This window comes from Chiloscyllium plagiosum, unplaced genomic scaffold (assembly GCF_037043375.1).
Source record: "Chiloscyllium plagiosum isolate Xiang-an unplaced genomic scaffold, Cpla_swu_hap1 HiC_scaffold_50, whole genome shotgun sequence".
NCBI lineage: Eukaryota > Metazoa > Chordata > Chondrichthyes > Orectolobiformes > Hemiscylliidae > Chiloscyllium > Chiloscyllium plagiosum.
The window spans coordinates 55,278,208-55,303,941 of record NW_028270188.1 but is presented as its reverse complement, the minus strand read 5'-3'; positions in this window follow the sequence as shown (position 1 = coordinate 55,303,941).

Below are 25,734 nucleotides of genomic sequence, written 5' to 3'. Positions count from 1 at the left end.
GCACAGAAACAGACCGTTCAGTCATATAGTCATAGAGACGTACAGCAGAGAAAAAGACCCTTCAGTCATAGAGTCATAGAGATGTACAGCACATAAACAGACCCATCAGTCATAGAGATGTATAGCACAGAAACAGACCCTTCAGTCATGGAGTCATAGAAATGTACAGCACAGAAACAGACCCGTCACTCATAGAGTCATAGAGATGTACAGCACATAAACAGACCCTTCAGTCATAGAGATGTACAGCACAGAAACAGACCCTTCACTCATAGAGATGTACAGCACAGAAACAGACCCTTCAGTCATAGAGTCATAGAGATGTACAGCACAGAAACAGACCCTTCAGTCATAGAGTCATAGAGATGTACAGCACAGAAACAGACCCTTCAGTCTTAGAGTCATAGAGATGTACAGCACAGAAACAGACCCTTCAGTCATAGAGATGTACAGCACAGAAACACTCTTCAGTCATAGAGTCATAGAGATGTACAGCACAGAAACAGACCCTTCAGTCATAGAGATATACAGCACAGAAACAGAACCTTCAGTCACAGAGATGTCCAGCACAGAAACAGACTCTTCAGTCAAAGACTCATAGAGATATACAGCACAGAAACAGACCCTTCAGTCATAAAGTCATAGAGACGTACAGCACAGAAACAGTCCCTTCAGACATAATCATAGAGATGTACAGAACAGAAACAGACTCTTCAGTCATAGAGTCATATAGATGTACAGCACAAAAATAGACCCTTCAGTCATAGAGATGTACAGCACAGAAACAGACCCTTCACTCATAGAGATGTGCAGCACAGAATCAGACCCTTCAGTCATGGAGTCATAGAGATGTACTGTACAGAAACAGACCCTTCAGTCATAGAGATGTACAGCACAGAAACAGACCCTTCACTCATAGAGTCATAGAGATATACAGCACAGAAACAGACCCTTCAGTAATAACGTCATAGAGATGTACAGCACAGAAACAGACCCTTCAGTCATAGAGATGTACAGCACAGAAACAGACCCTTCAGTCATAGAGTCATAGAGATGTACAGCACAGAAACAGACCCTTCAGTCAAAGAGATGTACAGCACAGAAACAGACCCTTCACTCATAGAGATGTGCAGCACAGAATCAGACCCTTCAGTCATGGAGTCATAGAGATGTACTGTACAGAAACAGACCCTTCAGTCATAGAGATGTACAGCACAGAAACAGACCCTTCAGTCATAGAGTCATAGAGTTGTACAGCACAGAAACAGACCCTTCAGTCATAGAGATATACAGCACAGAAACAGATTCTTCAGTCATAGTCATAGAGATGTACAGCACAGAAACAGACCCTTCAGTCAAAGAGTCATAGAGATGTACAGCACAGAAACAGACCCTTCAGTCATAGAGATGTACAGCACAGAAACAGACCCTTCAGTTATAGAGATGTACAGCACAGAAACAGATTCTTCAGTCATAGTCATAGAGATGTACAGCACAGAAACAGACCCTTCAGTCACAGAGACATGGAGATGTACAGCACAGAAACAGTCCCATCAGTCATAGAGTCATAGAGATGTACAGCACAGAAACAGACCCTTCAGTCATAGAGTCATAGAGATGTACAACACAGAAACAGATCCTTCAGCCATAGAGATGTACAGCACAGAAACAGACCTTGCAGTCATAGAGTCATAGAGATGTACAGCACAGAAACAGACCCTTCAGTCATAGAGATATACAGCACAGAAACAGACTCTTCAGTCATAGAGTCATAGAGATATCCAGCACAGAAACAGACCCTTCAGTCATAGAGTCATAGAGATGTACAGCACAGAAACTGTCCCTTCAGTCATAGTCATAGAGATGTACAGCACAGAAACAGACCCTTTACTCATAGAGATGTACAGCACAGAAACAGACCGTTCAGTCATATAGTCATAGAGACGTACAGCAGAGAAAAAGACCCTTCAGTCATAGAGTCATAGAGATGTACAGCACATAAACAGACCCATCAGTCATAGAGATGTATAGCACAGAAACAGACCCTTCAGTCATAGAGTCATAGAAATGTACAGCACAGAAACAGACCCGTCACTCATAGAGTCATAGAGATGTACAGCACATAAACAGACCCTTCAGTCATAGAGATGTACAGCACAGAAACAGAACCTTCAGTCATAGAGTCATAGAGATGTACAGCACAGAAACAGACCCTTCAGTCATTGAGTCATAGAGATGTACAGCACAGAAACAGACCCTTCAGTCTTAGAGTCATAGAGATGTACAGCACAGAAACAGACCCTTCAGTCATAGAGTCATAGAGATGTACAGCACAGAAACAGACCCTTCACTCATAGAGTCATAGAGATGTACAGCACATAAACAGACCCTTCAGTCATAGTCATAGAGATGTACAGCACAGAAACAGACCCTTTACTCATAGAGATGTACAGCACAGAAACAGACCGTTCAGTCATATAGTCATAGAGACGTACAGCAGAGAAAAAGACCCTTCAGTCATAGAGTCATAGAGATGTACAGCACATATACAGACCCATCAGTCATAGAGATGTATAGCACAGAAACAGACCCTTCAGTCATAGAGTCATAGAAATGTACAGCACAGAAACAGACCCGTCACTCATAGAGTCATAGAGATGTACAGCACATAAACAGACCCTTCAGTCATAGAGATGTACAGCACAGAAACAGAACCTTCAGTCATAGAGTCATAGAGATGTACAGCACAGAAACAGACCCTTCAGACATTGAGTCATAGAGATGTACAGCACAGAAACAGACCCTTCAGTCTTAAAGTCATAGAGATGTACAGCACAGAAACAGACCCTTCAATCATAGAGTCATAGAGATGTACAGCACAGAAACAGACCCTTCACTCATAGAGTCATAGAGATGTACAGCACATAAACAGACCCTTCAGTCATAGGGATGTACAGCACAGAAACAGACCCTTCAGTCATAGAGATGTACAGCACAGAAACAGACCCTTCAGTCATAAAGTCATAGAGATGTATAGCACAGAAACAGTCCCTTCAGATATAATCATAGAGATGTACAGCACAGAAACTGTCCCTTCAGTCATAGTCATAGAGATGTACAGCACAGAAACAGACCCTTCACTCATAGAGATGTACAGCACAGAAACAGACCCTTCAGTCATAGAGTCATAGAGATGTACAGCACATAAACAGACCCTTCAGTCAAAGGGATGTACAGCACAGAAACAGACCCTTCTGTCATAGGGATGTACAGCACAGAAACAGACTCTTCACTCATAGAGATGTACAGCACAGAAACAGACCCTTCAGTCATAGAGATGTACAACACAGAAACAGACCCTTCACTCATAGAGATGTACAGCACAGAAACAGACCCTTCAGTCATAGAGTCATAGAGATGTACAGCACAGAAACAGATCCTTCAGTCATAGAGATGTACAGCACAGAAACAGACTCTTCACTCATAGAGATGTACAGCACAGAAACAGACCCTTCAGTCATAGAGATGTACAGCACAGAAACAGACCCTTCACTCATAGAGATGTACAGCACAGAAACAGGCCCTTCAGTCATAGAGATATACAGCACAGAAACAGACTCTTCAGTCATAGAGTCATAGAGATATCCAGCACAGAAACAGACGTTCACTCATAGAGTCATAGAGATGTACAGTACAGAAACAGACCTTTCAGTCATAAAGTCATAGAGATGTATAGCACAGAAACAGTCCCTTCAGAAATAATCATAGAGATGTATAGCACAGAAATAGACCCTTCCGTCAAAGAGTCAGAGAGATGTACAGCGCAGAAACAGACCCTTCACTCATAGAGATGTACAGCACAGAAACAGACCGTTCAGTCATAGAGTCATAGAGACGTACAGCAGAGAAAAAGACCCTTCAGTCATAGAATCATAGAGATGCACAGCACATAAACAGACCCTTCAGTCAAAGAGATGTACAGCACAGAACCAGACCCATCAGTCATAGAGATGTATCGCACAGAAACAGACCCTTCAGTCATAGAGTCATAGAGATGTACAGCACAGAAACAGACCCTTCAGTCATAGGGATGTACAGCACAGACACAGACTCTTCAGTCATAGAGTCATAGAGATGTACAGTACTGAAACAGACCTTTCAGTCATAAAGTCATAGAGATGTATAGCACAGAAACAGTCCCTTCAGAAATAATCATAGAGATGTACAGCACAGAAATAGACCCTTCCGTCATAGAGTCATAGAGATGTACAGCGCAGAAACATACCCTTCACTCATAGAGATGTACAGCACAGAAACAGACCGTTCAGTCATAGAGTCATAGAGACGTACAGCAGAGAAAAAGACCCTTCAGTCATAGAGTCATAGAGATGTACAGCACATAAACAGACCCTTCAGTCAAAGAGATGTACAGCACAGAAACAGACCCATCAGTCATAGAGATGTATAGCACAGAAACAGACCCTTCAGTCTTAGAGTCATAGAGATGCACAGCACAGAAACAGACCCTTCAGTCATCGAGTCATAGAGATGTACAGCACAGAAACAGACCCTTCAGTCATAGAGTCATAGAGATGTACAGCACAGAAACAGAACCTTCAGTCACAGAGATGTCCAGCACAGAAACAGACTCTTCAGTCAAAGACTCATAGAGATATACAGCACAGAAACAGACCCTTCAGTCATAAACTCATAGAGATGTACAGCACAGAAACAGTCCCTTCAGACATAATCATAGAGATGTACAGAACAGAAACAGACTCTTCAGTCATAGAGTCATAGAGATGTACAGCACAGAAACAGACCCTTCAGTCATAGAGATATATAGCACAGAAACAGACTCTTCAGTCATAGAGTCATAGAGATATCCAGCACAGAAACAGACCCTTCACTCATAGAGTCATAGAGATGTACAGTACAGAAACAGACCTTTCAGTCATAAAGTCATAGAGATGAATAGCACAGAAACAGTCCCTTCAGAAATAATCACAGAGATATACAGCACAGAAATAGACCCTTCCGTCATAGAGTCATAGAGATGTACAGCACAGAACTGTCCCTTCAGTCATAGACATAGAGATGTACAGCACAGAAACAGACCCTTCAGTCATAGAGTCATAGAGATGTACAGCGCAGAAACAGACCCTTCACTCATAGAGATGTACAGCAGAGAAAAAGACCCTTCAATCATAGAGTCATAGAGATGTACAGCACAAAAACAGACCCTTCAGTCAAAGAGATGTACAGCACAGAAACAGACCCATCAGTCATAGAGATGTATAGCACAGAAACAGACCCTTCAGTCATAGAGTCATAGAAATGGACAGCACAGAAACAGACCCTTCACTCATAGAGTCATAGAGATGTACAGCACATAAACAGACACTTCAGTCATAGAGATGTACAGCACAGAAACAGACCCTTCACTCATAGAGAGGTACAGCACAGAAACAGACCCTTCAGTCAAAAAGTCATAGAGATGTACAGCACAGAAACAGACCCTTCTGTCCTAATCATAGAGATGTACATCACAGAAACAGACCCTTCAGTCATAGAGTCATAGAGATGTACAGCACAGAAACAGACCCTTCAGTCATAGAGTCATAGAGATGTACAGCACAGAAACAGACCCTTCAGTCATAGAGTCATAGAGATGTACAGCACAGAAACAGACCATTCAATCATGGAGTCATAGAGATGTACAGCACAGAAACAGACCATTCAGTCATAGAGTCATAGAGATGTACAGCACAGAAACAGACCCTTCCGTCATAGAAACATAGAGATGTACAGCACAGAAACAGACCCTTCAGTCATAGAGATGTACAGCACAGAAACAGAACCTTCAGTCACAGAGATGTCCAGCACAGAAACAGACTCTTCAGTCAAAGACTCATCGAGATATGCAGCACAGAAACAGATGCTTCAGTCATAAAGTCATAGAGACGTACAGCACAGAAACAGTCCCTTCAGACATAATCATAGAGATGTACAGAACAGAAACAGACTCTTCAGTCATAGAGTCATATAGATGTACAGCACAAAAACAGACCCTTCAGTCATAGAGATGTACAACACAGATACAGACCCTTCACTCATAGAGATGTACAGCACAGAAACAGACCGTTCAGTCATATAGTCATAGAGACGTACAGCAGAGAAAAAGACCCTTCAGTCATAGAGTCATAGAGATGTACAGCACATAAACAGACCCATCAGTCATAGAGATGTATAGCACAGAAACAGACCCTTCAGTCATGGAGTCATAGAAATGTACAGCACAGAAACAGACCCGTCACTCATAGAGTCATAGAGATGTACAGCACATAAACAGACCCTTCAGTCATAGAGATGTACAGCACAGAAACAGACCCTTCACTCATAGAGATGTACAGCACAGAAACAGACCCTTCAGTCATAGAGTCATAGAGATGTACAGCACAGAAACAGACCCTTCAGTCATAGAGTCATAGAGATGTACAGCACAGAAACAGACCCTTCAGTCTTAGAGTCATAGAGATGTACAGCACAGAAACAGACCCTTCAGTCATAGAGATGTACAGCACAGAAACACTCTTCAGTCATAGAGTCATAGAGATGTACAGCACAGAAACAGACCCTTCAGTCATAGAGATATACAGCACAGAAACAGAACCTTCAGTCACAGAGATGTCCAGCACAGAAACAGACTCTTCAGTCAAAGACTCATAGAGATATACAGCACAGAAACAGACCCTTCAGTCATAAAGTCATAGAGACGTACAGCACAGAAACAGTCCCTTCAGACATAATCATAGAGATGTACAGAACAGAAACAGACTCTTCAGTCAGAGAGTCATATAGATGTACAGCACAAAAATAGACCCTTCAGTCATAGAGATGGACAGCACAGAAACAGACCCTTCACTCATAGAGATGTGCAGCACAGAATCAGACCCTTCAGTCATGGAGTCATAGAGATGTACTGTACAGAAACAGACCCTTCAGTCATAGAGATGTACAGCACAGAAACAGACCCTTCACTCATAGAGTCATAGAGATATACAGCACAGAAACAGACCCTTCAGTCATAGAGTCATAGAGATGTACAGCACAGAAACAGACCCTTCAGTCATAGAGTCATAGAGATGTACAGCACAGAAACAGACCATTCAATCATGGAGTCATAGAGATGTACAGCACAGAAACAGACCATTCAGTCATAGAGTCATAGAGATGTACAGCACAGAAACAGACCCTTCCGTCATAGAAACATAGAGATGTACAGCACAGAAACAGACCCTTCAGTCATAGAGATGTACAGCACAGAAACAGAACCTTCAGTCACAGAGATGTCCAGCACAGAAACAGACTCTTCAGTCAAAGACTCATCGAGATATGCAGCACAGAAACAGATGCTTCAGTCATAAAGTCATAGAGACGTACAGCACAGAAACAGTCCCTTCAGACATAATCATAGAGATGTACAGAACAGAAACAGACTCTTCAGTCATAGAGTCATATAGATGTACAGCACAAAAACAGACCCTTCAGTCATAGAGATGTACAACACAGATACAGACCCTTCACTCATAGAGATGTACAGCACAGAAACAGACCGTTCAGTCATATAGTCATAGAGACGTACAGCAGAGAAAAAGACCCTTCAGTCATAGAGTCATAGAGATGTACAGCACATAAACAGACCCATCAGTCATAGAGATGTATAGCACAGAAACAGACCCTTCAGTCATGGAGTCATAGAAATGTACAGCACAGAAACAGACCCGTCACTCATAGAGTCATAGAGATGTACAGCACATAAACAGACCCTTCAGTCATAGAGATGTACAGCACAGAAACAGACCCTTCACTCATAGAGATGTACAGCACAGAAACAGACCCTTCAGTCATAGAGTCATAGAGATGTACAGCACAGAAACAGACCCTTCAGTCATAGAGTCATAGAGATGTACAGCACAGAAACAGACCCTTCAGTCTTAGAGTCATAGAGATGTACAGCACAGAAACAGACCCTTCAGTCATAGAGATGTACAGCACAGAAACACTCTTCAGTCATAGAGTCATAGAGATGTACAGCACAGAAACAGACCCTTCAGTCATAGAGATATACAGCACAGAAACAGAACCTTCAGTCACAGAGATGTCCAGCACAGAAACAGACTCTTCAGTCAAAGACTCATAGAGATATACAGCACAGAAACAGACCCTTCAGTCATAAAGTCATAGAGACGTACAGCACAGAAACAGTCCCTTCAGACATAATCATAGAGATGTACAGAACAGAAACAGACTCTTCAGTCAGAGAGTCATATAGATGTACAGCACAAAAATAGACCCTTCAGTCATAGAGATGGACAGCACAGAAACAGACCCTTCACTCATAGAGATGTGCAGCACAGAATCAGACCCTTCAGTCATGGAGTCATAGAGATGTACTGTACAGAAACAGACCCTTCAGTCATAGAGATGTACAGCACAGAAACAGACCCTTCACTCATAGAGTCATAGAGATATACAGCACAGAAACAGACCCTTCAGTAATAACGTCATAGAGATGTACAGCACAGAAACAGACCCTTCAGTCATAGAGATGTACAGCACAGAAACAGACCCTTCAGTCATAGAGTCATAGAGATGTACAGCACAGAAACAGACCCTTCAGTCAAAGAGATGTACAGCACAGAAACAGACCCTTCACTCATAGAGATGTGCAGCACAGTATCAGACCCTTCAGTCATGGAGTCATAGAGATGTACTGTACAGAAACAGACCCTTCAGTCATAGAGATGTACAGCACAGAAACAGACCCTTCAGTCATAGAGTCATAGAGTTGTACAGCACAGAAACAGACCATTCAGTCATAGAGATATACAGCACAGAAACAGATTCTTCAGTCATAGTCATAGAGATGTACAGCACAGAAACAGACCCTTCAGTCAAAGAGTCATAGAGATGTACAGCACAGAAACAGACCCTTCAGTCATAGAGATGTACAGCACAGAAACAGACCCTTCAGTTATAGAGATGTACATCACATAAACAGATTCTTCAGTCATAGTCATAGAGATGTACAGCACAGAAACAGACCCTTCAGTCATAGAGACATGGAGATGTACAGCACAGAAACAGTCCCATCAGTCATAGAGTCATAGAGATGTACAGCACAGAAACAGACCCTTCAGTCATAGACATAGAGATGTACAGCACAGAAACAGACCCTTCAGTCATAGAGTCATAGAGATGTACAGCGCAGAAACAGACCCTTCACTCATAGAGATGTACAGCACAGAAACAGACCGTTCAGTCATAGAGTCAGAGAGACGTACAGCAGAGAAAAAGACCCTTCAATCATAGCGTCATAGAGATGTACAGCACAAAAACAGACCCTTCAGTCAAAGAGATGTACAGCACAGAAACAGACCCATCAGTCATAGAGATGTATAGCACAGAAACAGACCCTTCAGTCATAGAGTCATAGAAATGGACAGCACAGAAACAGACCCTTCACTCATAGAGTCATAGAGATGTACAGCACATAAACAGACACTTCAGTCATAGAGATGTACAGCACAGAAACAGACCCTTCACTCATAGAGAGGTACAGCACAGAAACAGACCCTTCAGTCAAAAAGTCATAGAGATGTACAGCACAGAAACAGACCCTTCTGTCCTAGTCATAGAGATGTACATCACAGAAACAGACCCTTCAGTCATAGAGTCATAGAGATGTACAGCACAGAAACAGACCCTTCAGTCATAGAGTCATAGAGATGTACAGCACAGAAACAGACCCTTCAGTCATAGAGTCATAGAGATGTACAGCACAGAAACAGACCATTCAATCATGGAGTCATAGAGATGTACAGCACAGAAACAGACCATTCAGTCATAGAGTCATAGAGATGTACAGCACAGAAACAGACCCTTCCGTCATAGAAACATAGAGATGTACAGCACAGAAACAGACCCTTCAGTCATAGAGATGTACAGCACAGAAACAGAACCTTCAGTCACAGAGATGTCCAGCACAGAAACAGACTCTTCAGTCAAAGACTCATCGAGATATGCAGCACAGAAACAGATGCTTCAGTCATAAAGTCATAGAGACGTACAGCACAGAAACAGTCCCTTCAGACATAATCATAGAGATGTACAGAACAGAAACAGACTCTTCAGTCATAGAGTCATATAGATGTACAGCACAAAAACAGACCCTTCAGTCATAGAGATGTACAACACAGATACAGACCCTTCACTCATAGAGATGTACAGCACAGAAACAGACCGTTCAGTCATATAGTCATAGAGACGTACAGCAGAGAAAAAGACCCTTCAGTCATAGAGTCATAGAGATGTACAGCACATAAACAGACCCATCAGTCATAGAGATGTATAGCACAGAAACAGACCCTTCAGTCATGGAGTCATAGAAATGTACAGCACAGAAACAGACCCGTCACTCATAGAGTCATAGAGATGTACAGCACATAAACAGACCCTTCAGTCATAGAGATGTACAGCACAGAAACAGACCCTTCACTCATAGAGATGTACAGCACAGAAACAGACCCTTCAGTCATAGAGTCATAGAGATGTACAGCACAGAAACAGACCCTTCAGTCATAGAGTCATAGAGATGTACAGCACAGAAACAGACCCTTCAGTCTTAGAGTCATAGAGATGTACAGCACAGAAACAGACCCTTCAGTCATAGAGATGTACAGCACAGAAACACTCTTCAGTCATAGAGTCATAGAGATGTACAGCACAGAAACAGACCCTTCAGTCATAGAGATATACAGCACAGAAACAGAACCTTCAGTCACAGAGATGTCCAGCACAGAAACAGACTCTTCAGTCAAAGACTCATAGAGATATACAGCACAGAAACAGACCCTTCAGTCATAAAGTCATAGAGACGTACAGCACAGAAACAGTCCCTTCAGACATAATCATAGAGATGTACAGAACAGAAACAGACTCTTCAGTCAGAGAGTCATATAGATGTACAGCACAAAAATAGACCCTTCAGTCATAGAGATGGACAGCACAGAAACAGACCCTTCACTCATAGAGATGTGCAGCACAGAATCAGACCCTTCAGTCATGGAGTCATAGAGATGTACTGTACAGAAACAGACCCTTCAGTCATAGAGATGTACAGCACAGAAACAGACCCTTCACTCATAGAGTCATAGAGATATACAGCACAGAAACAGACCCTTCAGTAATAACGTCATAGAGATGTACAGCACAGAAACAGACCCTTCAGTCATAGAGATGTACAGCACAGAAACAGACCCTTCAGTCATAGAGTCATAGAGATGTACAGCACAGAAACAGACCCTTCAGTCAAAGAGATGTACAGCACAGAAACAGACCCTTCACTCATAGAGATGTGCAGCACAGAATCAGACCCTTCAGTCATGGAGTCATAGAGATGTACTGTACAGAAACAGACCCTTCAGTCATAGAGATGTACAGCACAGAAACAGACCCTTCAGTCATAGAGTCATAGAGTTGTACAGCACAGAAACAGACCCTTCAGTCATAGAGATATACAGCACAGAAACAGATTCTTCAGTCATAGTCATAGAGATGTACAGCACAGAAACAGACCCTTCAGTCAAAGAGTCATAGAGATGTACAGCACAGAAACAGACCCTTCAGTCATAGAGATGTACAGCACAGAAACAGACCCTTCAGTTATAGAGATGTACAGCACAGAAACAGATTCTTCAGTCATAGTCATAGAGATGTACAGCACAGAAACAGACCCTTCAGTCATAGAGACATGGAGATGTACAGCACAGAAACAGTCCCATCAGTCATAGAGTCATAGAGATGTACAGCACAGAAACAGACCCTTCAGTCATAGAGTCATAGAGATGTACAACACAGAAACAGATCCTTCAGCCATAGAGATGTACAGCACAGAAACAGACCCTGCAGTCATAGAGTCATAGAGATGTACAGCACAGAAACAGACCCTTCAGTCATAGAGATATACAGCACAGAAACAGACTCTTCAGTCATAGAGTCATAGAGATATCCAGCACAGAAACAGACCCTTCAGTCATAGAGTCATAGAGATGTACAGCACAGAAACTGTCCCTTCAGTCATAGTCATAGAGATGTACAGCACAGAAACAGACCCTTTACTCATAGAGATGTACAGCACAGAAACAGACCGTTCAGTCATATAGTCATAGAGACGTACAGCAGAGAAAAAGACCCTTCAGTCATAGAGTCATAGAGATGTACAGCACATAAACAGACCCATCAGTCATAGAGATGTATAGCACAGAAACAGACCCTTCAGTCATAGAGTCATAGAAATGTACAGCACAGAAACAGACCCGTCACTCATAGAGTCATAGAGATGTACAGCACATAAACAGACCCTTCAGTCATAGAGATGTACAGCACAGAAACAGAACCTTCAGTCATAGAGTCATAGAGATGTACAGCACAGAAACAGACCCTTCAGTCATTGAGTCATAGAGATGTACAGCACAGAAACAGACCCTTCAGTCTTAGAGTCATAGAGATGTACAGCACAGAAACAGACCCTTCAGTCATAGAGTCATAGAGATGTACAGCACAGAAACAGACCCTTCACTCATAGAGTCATAGAGATGTACAGCACATAAACAGACCCTTCAGTCATAGTCATAGAGATGTACAGCACAGAAACAGACCCTTTACTCATAGAGATGTACAGCACAGAAACAGACCGTTCAGTCATATAGTCATAGAGACGTACAGCAGAGAAAAAGACCCTTCAGTCATAGAGTCATAGAGATGTACAGCACATATACAGACCCATCAGTCATAGAGATGTATAGCACAGAAACAGACCCTTCAGTCATAGAGTCATAGAAATGTACAGCACAGAAACAGACCCGTCACTCATAGAGTCATAGAGATGTACAGCACATAAACAGACCCTTCAGTCATAGAGATGTACAGCACAGAAACAGAACCTTCAGTCATAGAGTCATAGAGATGTACAGCACAGAAACAGACCCTTCAGACATTGAGTCATAGAGATGTACAGCACAGAAACAGACCCTTCAGTCTTAAAGTCATAGAGATGTACAGCACAGAAACAGACCCTTCAATCATAGAGTCATAGAGATGTACAGCACAGAAACAGACCCTTCACTCATAGAGTCATAGAGATGTACAGCACATAAACAGACCCTTCAGTCATAGGGATGTAAAGCACAGAAACAGACCCTTCAGTCATAGAGATGTACAGCACAGAAACAGACCCTTCAGTCATAAAGTCATAGAGATGTATAGCACAGAAACAGTCCCTTCAGATATAATCATAGAGATGTACAGCACAGAAACTGTCCCTTCAGTCATAGTCATAGAGATGTACAGCACAGAAACAGACCCTTCACTCATAGAGATGTACAGCACAGAAACAGACCGTTCAGTCATAGAGTCATAGAGACGTACAGCAGAGAAAAAGACCCTTCAGTCATAGAGTCATAGAGATGTACAGCACATAAACAGACCCTTCAGTCAAAGGGATGTACAGCACAGAAACAGACCCTTCTGTCATAGGGATGTACAGCACAGAAACAGACTCTTCACTCATAGAGATGTACAGCACAGAAACAGACCCTTCAGTCATAGAGATGTACAACACAGAAACAGACCCTTCACTCATAGAGATGTACAGCACAGAAACAGACCCTTCAGTCATAGAGTCATAGAGATGTACAGCACAGAAACAGATCCTTCAGTCATAGAGATGTACAGCACAGAAACAGACTCTTCACTCATAGAGATGTACAGCACAGAAACAGACCCTTCAGTCATAGAGATGTACAGCACAGAAACAGACCCTTCACTCATAGAGATGTACAGCACAGAAACAGGCCCTTCAGTCATAGAGATATACAGCACAGAAACAGACTCTTCAGTCATAGAGTCATAGAGATATCCAGCACAGAAACAGACGTTCACTCATAGAGTCATAGAGATGTACAGTACAGAAACAGACCTTTCAGTCATAAAGTCATAGAGATGTATAGCACAGAAACAGTCCCTTCAGAAATAATCATACAGATGTATAGCACAGAAATAGACCCTTCCGTCAAAGAGTCAGAGAGATGTATAGCGCAGAAACAGACCCTTCACTCATAGAGATGTACAGCACAGAAACAGACCGTTCAGTCATAGAGTCATAGAGACGTCCAGCAGAGAAAAAGACCCTTCAGTCATAGAATCATAGAGATGCACAGCACATAAACAGACCCTTCAGTCAAAGAGATGTACAGCACAGAACCAGACCCATCAGTCATAGAGATGTATCGCACAGAAACAGACCCTTCAGTCATAGAGTCATAGAGATGTACAGCACAGAAACAGACCCTTCAGTCATAGGGATGTACAGCACAGAAACAGACCCTTCAGTCATAGAGATGTACAGCACAGAAACAGACCCTTCACTCATAGAGTCATAGAGATGTACAGCACATAAACAGACCCTTCAGTCATAGAGATGTACAGCACAAAAACAGACCCTTCATTCATAGAGATGTACAGCACAGAAACAGACCCTTCAGTCATAGAGTCATAGAGATGTACAGCACAGAAACAGACCCTTCTGTCATAGTCATAGAGATGTACAGCACAGAAACAGACACTTCAGGATTAGAGTCATAGAGATGTACAGCACAGAAACAGACCCATCAGTCATGGAGTCATAGAGATGTACAGCACAGAAACAGACCCTTCAGTCATAGAGTCATAGAGATGTACAGCACAGAAACAGAACCTTCAGTCACAGAGATGTCCAGCACAGAAACAGACTCTTCAGTCAAAGACTCATAGAGATATACAGCACAGACACAGACCATTCAGTCATAAAGTCATAGAGATGTACAGCACAGAAACAGTCCCTTCAGACATAATCATAGAGATGTACAGAACAGAAACAGACTCTTCAGTCATAGAGTCATAGAGATGTACAGCACAGAAACAGACCCTTCAGTCATAGAGATAGACAGCACAGAAACAGACTCTTCAGACATAGAGTCATAGAGATATCCAGCACAGAAACAGGCTCTTCACTCATAGAGTCATAGAGATGTACAGTACAGAAACAGACCTTTCAGTCATAAAGTCATAGAGATGTATAGCACAGAAACAGTCCCTTCAGAAATAATCATAGAGATGTACAGCACAGAAATAGACCCTTCCGTCATAGAGTCATAGAGATGTACAGCACAGAAACTGTCCCTTCAGTCATAGTCATAGAGATGTACAGCACATAAACAGACCCTTCAGTCATAGAGTCATAGAGATGAACAGCGCAGAAACAGACCCTTCAGTCATAAAATACTAGAGATGTACAGCACAGAAACTGTCCCTTCAGACATAATCATAGAGATGTACAACACAGAAACAGATCCTTCAGCCATAGAGATGTACAGCACAGAAACAGACCCTTCAGTCATAGAGTCATAGAGATGTACAGCACAGAAACAGACCCTTCAGTCATAGAGATATACAGCACAGAAACAGACTCTTCAGTCATAGAGTAATAGAGATATCCAGCACAGAAACAGACCCTTCAGTCATTGAGTCATAGAGATGTACAGCACAGAAACTGTCCCTTCAGTCATAGTCATAGAGATGTACAGCACAGAAACAGACCCTTCACTCATAGAGATGTACAGCACAGAAACAGACCGTTCAGTCATATAGTCATAGAGACATACAGCAGAGAAAAAGACCCTTCAGTCATAGAGTCATAGAGATGTACAGCACATAAACAGACCCATCAGTCATAGAGATGTATAGCACAGAAACAGACCCTTCAGTCATAGAGTCATAGAAATGTCCAGCACAGAAACAGACCCGTCACTCATAGAGTCATAGAGATGTACAGCACATAAACAGACCCTTCAGTCATAGAGATGTACAGCACAGAAACAGACCCTTCACTCATAGAGATGTACAGCACAGAAACAGACCGTTCAGTCATAGAGTCAGAGAGATGTACAGCACAGAAACAGACCCTTCAGTCATAGAGTCATAGAGATGTACAGCACAGAAACAGACCCTTCAGTCTTAGAGTCATAGAGATGTACAGCACAGAAACAGACCCTTCAGTCATAGAGTCATAGAGATGTACAGCACAGAAACAGACCCTTCACTCATAGAGTCATAGAGATGTACAGCACATAAACAGACCCTTCAGTCATAGGGATGTACAGCACAGAAACAGACCCTTCAGTCATAGAGATGTACAGCACAGAAACAGACCCTTCAGTCATAAAGTCATAGAGATGTATAGCACAGAAACAGTCCATTCATAAATAATCATAGAGATGTACAGCACAGAAACTGTCCCTTCAGTCATAGTCATAGAGATGTACAGCACAGAAACAGACCCTTCACTCATAGAGATGTACAGCACAGAAACAGACCGTTCAGTCATAGAGTCATAGAGACGTACAGCAGAGAAAAAGACCCTTCAGTCATAGAGTCATAGAGATGTACAGCACATAAACAGACCCTTCAGTCAAAGTGATGTACAGCACAGAAACAGACCCATCAGTCATAGAGATGTATAGCACAGAAACAGACTCTTCACTCATAGAGATGTACAGCACAGAAACAGACCCTTCAGTCATAGAGATGTACAACACAGAAACAGACCCTTCACTCATAGAGATGTACAGCACAGAAACAGACCCTTCAGTCATAGAGTCATAGAGATGTACAGCACAGAAACAGATCCTTCAGTCATAGAGTGTACAGCACAGAAACAGACTCTTCACTCATAGAGATGTACAGCACAGAAACAGACCCTTCAGTCATAGAGATGTACAGCACAGAAACATCCAGCACAGAAACAGACCCTTCACTCATAGAGTCATAGAGATGTACAGTACAGAAACAGACCTTTCAGTCATAAAGTCATAGAGATGTATAGCACAGAAACAGTCCCTTCAGAAATAATCATAGAGATGTATAGCACAGAAATAGACCCTTCCGTCATAGAGTCATAGAGATGTACAGCGCAGAAACAGACCCTTCACTCATAGAGATGTACAGCACAGAAACAGACCGTTCAGTCATAGAGCCATAGAGACGTACAGCAGACAAAAAGACCCTTCAGTCATAGAGTCATAGAGATGTACAGCACATAAACAGACCCTTCAGTCAAAGAGATGTACAGCACAGAAACAGACCCATCAGTCATAGAGATGTATAGCACAGAAACAGACCCTTCAGTCATAGAGTCATAGAGATGTACAGCACAGAAACAGACCCTTCAGTCATAGGGATGTACAGCACAGAAACAGACCCTTCAGACATAGAGATGTACAGCACAGAAACAGACCCTTCAGTCATAGAGATGTACAGCACAGAAACAGACCCTTCAGTCATAGAGTCATAGAGATGTACAGCACAGAAACAGACCCTTCAGTCATAGAGTCATAGAGATGTACAGCACAGAAACAGACCCTTCTGTCAGAGTCATAGAGATGTACAGCACAGAAACAGACCCTTCAGTCATGGAGTCATAGAGATGTACAGCACAGAAACAGACCCTTCAGTCATAGAGTCATAGAGATGTACAGCACAGAAACAGAACCTTCAGTCACAGAGATGTCCAGCACAGAAACAGACTCTTCAGTCAAAGACTCATAGAGATATGCAGCACAGAAACAGACCCTTCAGTCATAAAGTCATAGAGATGTACAGCACAGAAACAGTCCCTTCAGACATAATCATAGAGATGTACAGAACAGAAACAGACTCTTCAGTCATAGAGTCATAGAGATGTACAGCACAGAAACAGACCCTTCAGTCATAGAGATAGACAGCACAGAAACAGACTCTTCAGTCATAGAGTCATAGAGATATCCAGCACATAAACAGGCTCTTCACTCATAGAGTCACAGAGATGTACAGTACAGAAACAGACCTTTCAGTCATAAAGTCATAGAGATGTATAGCACAGAAACAGTCCCTTCAGAAATAATCATAGAGATGTACAGCACAGAAATAGACCCTTCCGTCATAGAGTCATAGAGATGTACAGCACAGAAACTGTCCCTTCAGTCATCGTCATAGAGATGAACAGCGCAGAAACAGACCCTTCACTCATAGAGATGTACAGCACAGAAACAGACCGTTCAGTCATAGAGTCATAGAGACGTACAGCAGAGAAAAAGACCCTTCAGTCATAGAGTCATAGAGATGTACAGCACATAAACAGACCCTTCAGTCAAAGAGTCATAGAAATGTACAGCACAGAAACAGACCCTTCACTCATAGAGTCATAGAGATGTACAGCACATAAACAGACACTTCAGTCATAGAGTCATAGAAATGTACAGCACAGAAACAGACCCTTCACTCATAGAGTCATAGAGATGTACAGCACATAAACAGACACTTCAGTCATAGAGATGTACAGCACAGAAACAGACCCTTCACTCATAGAGATGTACAGCACAGAAACAGACCCTTCAGTCGTAGAGTCATAGAGATGTACAGCACAGAAACAGACCCTTCTGTCCTAGTCATAGAGATGTATATCACAGAAACAGACCCTTCAGTCATAGAGTCATAGAGATGTACAGCACAGAAACAGACCCTTCAGTCATAGAGTCGTACAGCACAGAAACAGACCCTTCAGTCATCGTGTCATAGAGATGTACAGCACAGAAACAGAACCTTCAGTCACAGAGATGTCCAGCACAGAAACAGACTCTTCAGTCAAAGACTAATAGAGATATACAGCATAGAAACAGACCCTTCAGTCATAAAGTCATAGATACGTACAGCACAGAAACAGTCCCTTCAGACATAGTCATAGAGATGTACAGCACAGAAACAGACCCTTCACTCATAGAGATGTACAGCACAGAAACAGACCGTTCAGTCATAGAGTCATAGAGACGTACAGCAGAGAAAAAGACCCTTCAGTCATAGAGTCATAGAGATGTACAGCACATAAACAGACCCTTCAGTCAAAGTGATGTACAGCACAGAAACAGACCCATCAGTCATAGAGATGTATAGCACAGAAACAGACTCTTCACTCATAGAGATGTACAGCACAGAAACAGACCCTTCAGTCATAGAGATGTACAACACAGAAACAGACCCTTCACTCATAGAGATGTACAGCACAGAAACAGACCCTTCAGTCATAGAGTCATAGAGATGTACAGCACAGAAACAGACCCTTCACTCATAGAGATGTACAGAACAGAAACAGACTCTTCAGTCATAGAGTCATAGAGATGTACAGCACAAAAACAGACCCTTCAGTCATACTCATAGAGATGTACAGCACAGAAACAGACCCTTCAGTCATAGAGTCATAGAGATGTACAGCACAGAAACAGATCCTTCAGTCATAGAGTGTACAGCACAGAAACAGACTCTTCACTCATAGAGATGTACAGCACAGAAACAGACCCTTCAGTCATAGAGATGTACAGCACAGAAACATCCAGCACAGAAACAGACCCTTCACTCATAGAGTCATAGAGATGTACAGTACAGAAACAGACCTTTCAGTCATAAAGTCATAGAGATGTATAGCACAGAAACAGTCCCTTCAGAAATAATCATAGAGATGTATAGCACAGAAATAGACCCTTCCGTCATAGAGTCATAGAGATGTACAGCGCAGAAACAGACCCTTCACTCATAGAGATGTACAGCACAGAAACAGACCGTTCAGTCATAGAGTCATAGAGACGTACAGCAGACAAAAAGACCCTTCAGTCATAGAGTCATAGAGATGTACAGCACATAAACAGACCCTTCAGTCAAAGAGATGTACAGCACAGAAACAGACCCATCAGTCATAGAGATGTATAGCACAGAAACAGACCCTTCAGTCATAGAGTCATAGAGATGTACAGCACAGAAACAGACCCTTCAGTCATAGGGATGTACAGCACAGAAACAGACCCTTCAGACATAGAGATGTACAGCACAGAAACAGACCCTTCAGTCATAGAGATGTACAGCACAGAAACAGACCCTTCAGTCATAGAGTCATAGAGATGTACAGCACAGAAACAGACCCTTCAGTCATAGAGTCATAGAGATGTACAGCACAGAAACAGACCCTTCTGTCAGAGTCATAGAGATGTACAGCACAGAAACAGACCCTTCAGTCATGGAGTCATAGAGATGTACAGCACAGAAACAGACCCTTCAGTCATAGAGTCATAGAGATGTACAGCACAGAAACAGAACCTTCAGTCACAGAGATGTCCAGCACAGAAACAGACTCTTCAGTCAAAGACTCATAGAGATATGCAGCACAGAAACAGACCCTTCAGTCATAAAGTCATAGAGATGTACAGCACAGAAACAGTCCCTTCAGACATAATCATAGAGATGTACAGAACAGAAACAGACTCTTCAGTCATAGAGTCATAGAGATGTACAGCACAGAAACAGACCCTTCAGTCATAGAGATAGACAGCACAGAAACAGACTCTTCAGTCATAGAGTCATAGAGATATCCAGCACATAAACAGGCTCTTCACTCATAGAGTCACAGAGATGTACAGTACAGAAACAGACCTTTCAGTCATAAAGTCATAGAGATGTATAGCACAGAAACAGTCCCTTCAGAAATAATCATAGAGATGTACAGCACAGAAATAGACCCTTCCGTCATAGAGTCATAGAGATGTACAGCACAGAAACTGTCCCTTCAGTCATCGTCATAGAGATGAACAGCGCAGAAACAGACCCTTCACTCATAGAGATGTACAGCACAGAAACAGACCGTTCAGTCATAGAGTCATAGAGACGTACAGCAGAGAAAAAGACCCTTCAGTCATAGAGTCATAGAGATGTACAGCACATAAACAGACCCTTCAGTCAAAGAGTCATAGAAATGTACAGCACAGAAACAGACCCTTCACTCATAGAGTCATAGAGATGTACAGCACATAAACAGACACTTCAGTCATAGAGTCATAGAAATGTACAGCACAGAAACAGACCCTTCACTCATAGAGTCATAGAGATGTACAGCACATAAACAGACACTTCAGTCATAGAGATGTACAGCACAGAAACAGACCCTTCACTCATAGAGATGTACAGCACAGAAACAGACCCTTCAGTCGTAGAGTCATAGAGATGTACAGCACAGAAACAGACCCTTCTGTCCTAGTCATAGAGATGTACATCACAGAAACAGACCCTTCAGTCATAGAGTCATAGAGATGTACAGCACAGAAACAGACCCTTCAGTCATAGAGTCGTACAGCACAGAAACAGAACCTTCAGTCATCGTGTCATAGAGATGTACAGCACAGAAACAGAACCTTCAGTCACAGAGATGTCCAGCACAGAAACAGACTCTTCAGTCAAAGACTAATAGAGATATACAGCATAGAAACAGACCCTTCAGTCATAAAGTCATAGATACGTACAGCACAGAAACAGTCCCTTCAGACATAGTCATAGAGATGTACAGCACAGAAACAGACCCTTCACTCATAGAGATGTACAGCACAGAAACAGACCGTTCAGTCATAGAGTCATAGAGACGTACAGCAGAGAAAAAGACCCTTCAGTCATAGAGTCATAGAGATGTACAGCACATAAACAGACCCTTCAGTCAAAGTGATGTACAGCACAGAAACAGACCCATCAGTCATAGAGATGTATAGCACAGAAACAGACTCTTCACTCATAGAGATGTACAGCACAGAAACAGACCCTTCAGTCATAGAGATGTACAACACAGAAACAGACCCTTCACTCATAGAGATGTACAGCACAGAAACAGACCCTTCAGTCATAGAGTCATAGAGATGTACAGCACAGAAACAGACCCTTCACTCATAGAGATGTACAGAACAGAAACAGACTCTTCAGTCATAGAGTCATAGAGATGTACAGCACAAAAACAGACCCTTCAGTCATACTCATAGAGATGTACAGCACAGAAACAGACCCTTCAGTCATAGAGTCATAGAGATGAACAGCGCAGAAACATACCCTTCACTCATAGAGATGTACAGCACAGAAACAGACCGTTCAGTCATAGAGTCATAGAGACGTACAGCAGAGAAAAAGACCCTTCAGTCATAGAGTCATAGAGATGTACAGCACAAAAACAGACCCTTCAGTCAAAGAGATGTACAGCACAGAAACAGACCATCAGTCATAGAGATGTATAGCACAGAAACAGACCCTTCAGTCATAGAGTCATAGAAATGTACAGCACAGAAACAGACCCTTCACTCATAGAGTCATAGAGATGTACAGCACAGAAACAGACACTTCAGTCATAGAGATGTACAGCACAGAAACGGACCCTTCACACATAGAGATGTACAGCACATAAACAGACCCTTCAGTCATAGAGTCATAGAGATGTACAGCACAGAAACAGACCCTTCTGTCCTAGTCATAGAGATGTACATCACAGAAACAGACCCTTCAGTCATAGAGTCATAGAGATGTACAGCACAGAAACAGATCCTTCAGTCATAGAGTCATAGAGATGTACAGCACAGAAACAGACCCTTCAGTCATCGAGTCATAGAGATATACAGCACAGAAACAGACCCTTCAGTCACAGAGTCATAGAGATGTACAGCACAGAAACAGACCCTTCAGTCATAAAGTCATAGAGACGTACAGCACAGAAACAGTCCCTTCAGACATAATCATAGAGATGTACAGAACAGAAACAGACTCTTCAGTCATCGAGTCATAGAGATGTACAGCACAGAAACAGACCTTTCAGTCAGAGAGTCATAGAGATATGCGGCACAGAAACAGACCCTTCACTCATAGAGTCAAAGAGATGTACAGCACAGAAACAGACTCTTCAGTCAGAGAGTCACAGAGATATGCGGCACAGAAACAGACCCTTCACTCATAGAGTCAAAGAGATGTACAGCACAGAAACAGACCATTCAGTCATAGAGACGTACAGCACAGAAACAGTCCCTTCAGACATAATCATAGAGATGTACAGAACAGAAACAGACTCTTCAGTCATAGAGTCACAGAGATGTACAGCACAAAAACAGACCCTTCAGTCATAGTCATAGAGATGTACAGCACAGAAACAGACCATTCAGTCATGGAGTCATAGAGATGTACTGGACAGAAACAGACCCTTCAGTCATGGAGATGTACAGCACAGAAACAGACCCTTCAGTCATAGAGTCATAGAGATGTACAGCACAGAAACAGACCATTCAGTCATAGAGTCATAGAGATGTACAGCACAGAAACAGACCCTTCAGTCATCGAGTCATAGAGATGTACAGCACAGAAACAGAACCTTCAGTCACAGAGATGTCCAGCACAGAAACAGACTCTTCAGTCAAAGACTAATAGAGATGTACAGCACAGAAACAGACCCTTCAGTCAAAGAGTCATAGAGATGTACAGCACAGAAACAGACCCTTCAGTCATAGAGTCATAGAGATGTACTGCACAGAAACAGACCCTTCAGTCATAGAGATGTACAGCACAGAAACAGACCCTTCAGTCATAGAGATGTACAGCACAGAAACAGATTCTTCAGTCATAGTCATAGAGATGTACAGCACAGAAACAGACTCTTAAGTCATAGAGTCATAGAGATGTACAACACAGAAACAGACCCTTCAGCCATAGAGATGTACAGCACAGAAACAGACCCTTCAGTCATAGAGATATACAGCACAGAAACAGACTCTTCAGTCATAGAGTCATAGAGATATCCAGCACAGAAACAGACCCTTCACTCTTAGAGTCAAAGAGATGTACAGCACAGAAACTGCCCCTTCAGTCATAGTCATAGAGATGTACAGCACAGAAACAGACCCTTTACTCATAGAGATGTACAGCACAGAAACAGACCGTTCAGTCATATAGTCAGAGAGACGTACAGCAGAGAAAAAGACCCTTCAGTCATAGAGTCATAGAGATGTACAGCACATAAACAGACCGTTCAGTCAAAGGGATGTACAGCACAGAAACAGACCCATCAGTCATAGAGATGTATAGCACAGAAACAGACCCGTCACTCATAGAGTCATAGAGATGTACAGCACATAAACAGACCCTTCAGTCATAGAGATGTACAGCACAGAAACAGACCCTTCACTCATAGAGATGTACAGCACAGCAACAGACCCTTCAGTCATAGAGTCATAGAGATGTACAGCACAGAAACAGACCCTTCAGTCATAGAGTCATAGAGATGTACAGCACAGAAACAGACCCTTCAGTCTTAGAGTCATAGAGATGTACAGCACAGAAACAGACCCTTCAGTCATAGAGTCATAGAGATGTACAGCACAAAAACAGACCCTTCAGTCATACTCATAGAGATGTACAGCACAGAAACAGACCTTTCAGTCTTAGAGTCATAGAGATGTACAGCACAGAAACAGACCCTTCAGTCATAGAGTCATAGAGATGTACAGCACAGAAACAGACCCTTCTGTCCTAGTCATAGAGATGTACATCACAGAAACAGACCCTTCAGTCATAGAGTCATAGAGATGTACAGCACAGAAACAGATCCTTCAGTCATAGAGTCATAGAGATGTACAGCACAGAAACAGACCCTTCAGTCATCGAGTCATAGAGATGTACAGCACAGAAACAGAACCTTCAGTCACAGAGATGTCCAGCACAGAAACAGACTCTTCAGTCAAAGACTAATAGAGATATACAGCACAGAAACAGACCCTTCAGTCATAGAGTCATAGAGATGTACAGCACAGAAACAGACCCTTCAGTCATCGAGTCATAGAGATGTACAGCACAGAAACAGAACCTTCAGTCACAGAGATGTCCAGCACAGAAACAGACTCTTCAGTCAAAGACTAATAGAGATATACAGCACAGAAACAGACCCTTCACTCATAGAGTCATAGAGATGTACAGCACAGAAACAGACCCTTCAGTCATAGGGATGTACAGCACAGAAACAGACCCTTCAGTCATAAAGTCATAGAGATGTATAGCACAGAAACAGTCCCTTCAGAAATAATCATAGAGATGTACAGCACAGAAACTGTCCCTTCAGTCATAGTCATAGAGATGTGCAGCACAGAAACAGACCCTTCACTCATAGAGATGTACAGCACAGAAACAGACCGTTCAGTCATATAGTCATAGAGACGTACAGCAGAGAAACAGACCCTTCAGTCATAGAGTCATAGAGATGTACAGCACATAAACAGACCCTTCAGTCAAAGGGATGTACAGCACAGAAACAGACCCTTCACTCATAGAGATGTACAGCACAGAAACAGACCGTTCAGTCATATAGTCATCGAGACGTACAGCAGAGAAAAAGACCCTTCAGTCATAGAGTCATAGAGATGTACAGCACATAAACAGACCCATCAGTCATAGAGATGTATAGCACAGAAACAGACCCTTCAGTCATAGAGTCATAGAAATGTACAGCACAGAAACAGACCCGTCACTCATAGAGTCATAGAGATGTACAGCACATAAACAGACCCTTCAGTCATAGAGATGTACAGCACAGAAACAGACCATTCAGTCATAGAGTCATAGAGATGTACAGCACAGAAACAGACCCTTCAGTCAAAGAGTCATAGAGATGTACAGCACAGAAACAGACCCTTCAGTCATAGAGTCATAGAGATATCCAGCACAGAAACAGACCCTTCACTCATAGAGTCATAGAGATGTACAGCACAG